Source organism: Pelodiscus sinensis, chromosome 1, assembly GCF_049634645.1.
Source record: "Pelodiscus sinensis isolate JC-2024 chromosome 1, ASM4963464v1, whole genome shotgun sequence".
NCBI classification, from domain to species: Eukaryota; Metazoa; Chordata; order Testudines; family Trionychidae; genus Pelodiscus; species Pelodiscus sinensis.
Window position 1 is genome coordinate 213,433,090 of NC_134711.1, and position 3,862 is coordinate 213,436,951.

General features: G+C 40.3%; 1 long non-coding RNA gene across 1 annotated transcript; it reads right to left on the bottom strand.

The window, feature by feature from the left end:
- Positions 1–1,494: 1,494 nt before the first annotated feature.
- On the bottom strand, positions 1,495–3,228 carry LOC112545737 (uncharacterized). Its single transcript, XR_012901350.1, has 3 exons — positions 2,941–3,228; positions 2,627–2,828; positions 1,495–1,579 (listed from the first exon to the last, which is right to left on the bottom strand). It is a non-coding gene; the product is annotated as an uncharacterized LOC112545737 (long non-coding RNA).
- Positions 3,229–3,862: the final 634 nt, after the last annotated feature.

Consider the following 3,862-nt stretch of genomic DNA (forward strand, 5'->3'; position numbering starts at 1 on the left):
ATATGAGATTTATCATCCTTCCACTTCTGAAATTTTTGATGAAAGTGTCTTGTTCCACTTCACCTCCTCCCAACTCTCCTCCCTGCCCATTCTAGTAATAAACCAGAGATTTGGTTGTGAGAATGTGCATGTGAGCAAGCTACACAACCCCCTGATTATTGCTTCTATAAAATGAGTAATTCCCTCCTGAACTCTCTCCTGACATTCACATTCAATAAGCCAGGTAACTTAATTCTTTTAACCTTTAACTTTGTGTGGACAACTTCTCATGGATTTCCTGGCTGTCTTGAATAAAATGTCTGACTTTTTTTTAACCTGCTTTCGGGGAAGACCTACTTCCATTCACCATTCCATTTCTGTCACTAGAATAAATCTTTTTTTAAAACTACTGCTTTTTAAGAGAGAGAGTTCTCAAAGGCTCAGAGGATGATTAGACACACAACTCCTATTTGTGCCTTTGAAAATTTCCCCCTAATTGTCCAATTTAAGGCTCTGCTTAAGGTGAGTAAGGCAATCACAATTTGGCCCTAAGTGAATTGTAGCTCTGTCTTAAAATTTAGTTTCTTAAATGGCTAACTTTACACTTTCTAGGAAGGTAAAGTTCAATCACTGTGGTATGTACTAATACTACCATGCCTTTAAGTAACTCCTTAACTGAAAGGCTCTCAATGTACTTCTACTGGTTATTTAATAATTTAAACCTTTGAATTTTACAATAATTTTATCTTGTAACACTACATTTGTTTGCTTATAGCAGTTGTAGGTAGAGCTGATAAAGAAGTTTTCAATTAAAAGGCGTTTTTATTTTGTGAGCTCTGCCTTATTCAGAGCAGAACTTGAACCTGGATCTCTCATCTCCTCTGCTTCCCCTTTCTTTTTCTTCACAAACAGACATTTTGTTTTCCAGTCAGCCTGCTTGGAGTGTCTTGAACCCAATATGTTCTTGCTGTTCAGCTAAGTATAGACTGCTGTGTAAACAGCGGTGGGCATGGTTTAAACAGGTGGACTTCAACATAAGCCCTAGAGGGAGTTGTTGTGAAGCTTTATTTCCAGTGGAACTAATCATCATAATTGCCTCCCACAGTCATTCTACTGTTTTCAAATTGCCTTCCCTTGATGCTTTTTTGAGGAAAATGTTCTGTTAAATGTTGCCGTGTGCAGTATGTAGAACAGTAATGCTTCCACAATGGCTGCTAAAAGATCTGTGGGCTTCTCTTTTTTCCCTGCTGCTCATTTGGCTTTTGCTCCATGTTTTTCAATGCTCCCCCTCCCCTCCAATCCTATTTAGTCTGGCTTCTAACTGAATAGACTCTGGACAAGGTGAAAATCCAGGAGAGTTTTATGCTGTACAGGTTATTGTCACATACTGTGATTTGGATGTTCAGGGCAGAAAACTGTTCTCTGATAGGCTAGGCTGTTGTAAGGAAAGAGGAAGAAAGAAAGGAGGGATAGGGAGAAAAAATCAGTACAAAGCAAGAGTTTGACTATATTTTACCTTCGCTCATAGGCGTGTTTGAAGGCAGGTTCTTCTTAAGTCACATAGGCCTTTTGTTGATAGAGAACTGCATTTATGAACCAGCTGTGAGTGACAAATTGGAATGGGGTGATTAAAAAGCAAATAACTGGTGGGTGGGACAGATGTGCAAACATTGAGCTGAAAAAGTCAGTGTGTGAAAATACAAAGCTTTGGCTTTTGTGCATTGGGTGCATTGTGCATGTGTGAGATCCCTTAGCAGCCCCTACTAACAATGTGGGTGAGAGGGACAGGATTCCACACGATTACTTTGTGCCATATTCAATGCTCCTGTCTTCTGTGCAGCTTTTATGCTAATTCCTAGAAACCGTTCTGCAGGGGCAGCAGCTGTGAAGGTTCGCCACCCCCATACTGTACAACATTGTCTTATATATACAAATATACATGACTTGAAGATGCTTTGAACAAATTACTGCGTATAACCTATCAATTTTAAAGTCTCAGTCTACTGGATCTGTATATCTTATTTTAGTTTGTGTCACTCCTGCAGGTAAAATTAGAAATATGAGATATGGAATGGTTTATGGTTTTAAATGTGCAAATGAAAGCCATCAGGGGTGTTTCCCTCAATGTCTGGGTGATCACCTGTAAACAGCTTCCTTTGACCTTTAAGTCTAAGCAGTGGTTGGTCTTAGGAAGACATGTGAACCCCACTCCAACCTGGTAGGGCCTGACCAAGTAATTTTCCATGGTAGGTGGGAGACAGAACTCCAATTTCCCCCCCCAAGTGGAATCTGTAAAACAATGGGAAGCCAACTGTCCCTTGGTCTTTGGCTGGCATGTCATTCCCAATAGAATAAACCAGAGACCCCTGGAAAAAAGATCTTCCCTAGCTTGGAGGTTTAGATGAAATAAGAACAGTTTTGTGGGTAAATTTATAATAAGTGTTAGAACTAGAACTGCATTTTTTTTGTTATTTTAAATTTGTAATCTACTTTGTTCTGCCTTTTTCACTTGCAACCACTTAAATCCTATAGCTTGTACTTAATAAAATCACTTTCCTTTACTATCGAGCGCAGTGTAAATAATTGTTACCTGATCGAGGAAGCAATCAGTGTGTACATCCTCTTTTCATTGATAAAGGGATCTTACCTGAATCATTTATTTGAGGTTCTGGTCCCATTTGGGGAGTGGTTTCATTGGATGCTGTGCCCAAAACTGCATTTTCCTCAGATCTGAGGCAATTCAGTGTCTGCATTGCTCTTCAGGTTGGGGCAGAGAGTAATCTCAGCTCTGTGCCTTGGCTGGGGGAGACCAGAAGCTCTGGTCCAGCATGACAATGTTGTGAGAAACCCTAGAGAGCAAAGAGGCGCGTGGCAGTGGCTTTGTCTGCAGTCCGGGAAGCACCACCCCCCGAGGGGTCTTCTGTGACTGCACCTCGTCACGGCAGCAGTCAGTGTACTTACTGTGGCGTCTTGTGTGCAGTAAGGTTGGCGGAAGCTGCTTTCTCGTCAACACCATCTTCCCTTCTCCCATCCTGGTGGAATACCAGCATCGATGGTAGAGTGCTTAGAGATTGATTTATCATGGTCTAAGCAAACATGATAAATTCATGTCTGGTGGATCGATCGTGGCAGTGTTGATCCCTGGCATAGTGGAGACAAGTCCCGAGATTAAAATGCCTTCCTAATTTAACACACCCATATGTTCCAGGAATTTAACAATATATCCAGGAAAACTTACATAGTGTAATAGCTGGCATAAAATTCCATAATATGCATTTACAGTCTGTTTATGGCATTTTAAAGACACGGTTAGAATGTGATCCAACTGTGCCTTAGTTTCTTTTACTGTCCCTTTCTTGAGGAATAAAGATTTAAATTCTTTCCCCAAAAGGATTCTTCTAATCCAGTTTACCGTGGAAGTATTGTATATATTTAGGTAAATGAAAGCCAAAGAGAGGCATCAAAAATGGATTAGCAAATATAAATACTCACCGAGACTGTGCAGTGTTAATTTGTGTGTGTGGGAGGGGCAGGGAGATAATGTATGAACACTCATCTTGAAACCATAAAAGAGATGATCTGGGATAGAGCTAATGGGATTGCTGCAAAAGGCCAAAGAATGACAGTAATGTTGTGAATGTATGCCCAGTTCTTGTTACCGTAATAATGCGTGAGTGCATGTACACATGTTCAATGACATATTTATAGTTATAATTCACTTAGGTTTGCCTGAATGAGTAAAAAGAGAGGTTGCTATGGATAGAGAGACGTTCTCTGCAATTCATCTGTCTAGTGCATCTTATGTAACTTCTTTTATTTCTCTTTGCTCTGGTTCACCTATGAAAATGAAACGCAGGATTTGCAATCTCAGATCAGACCATTC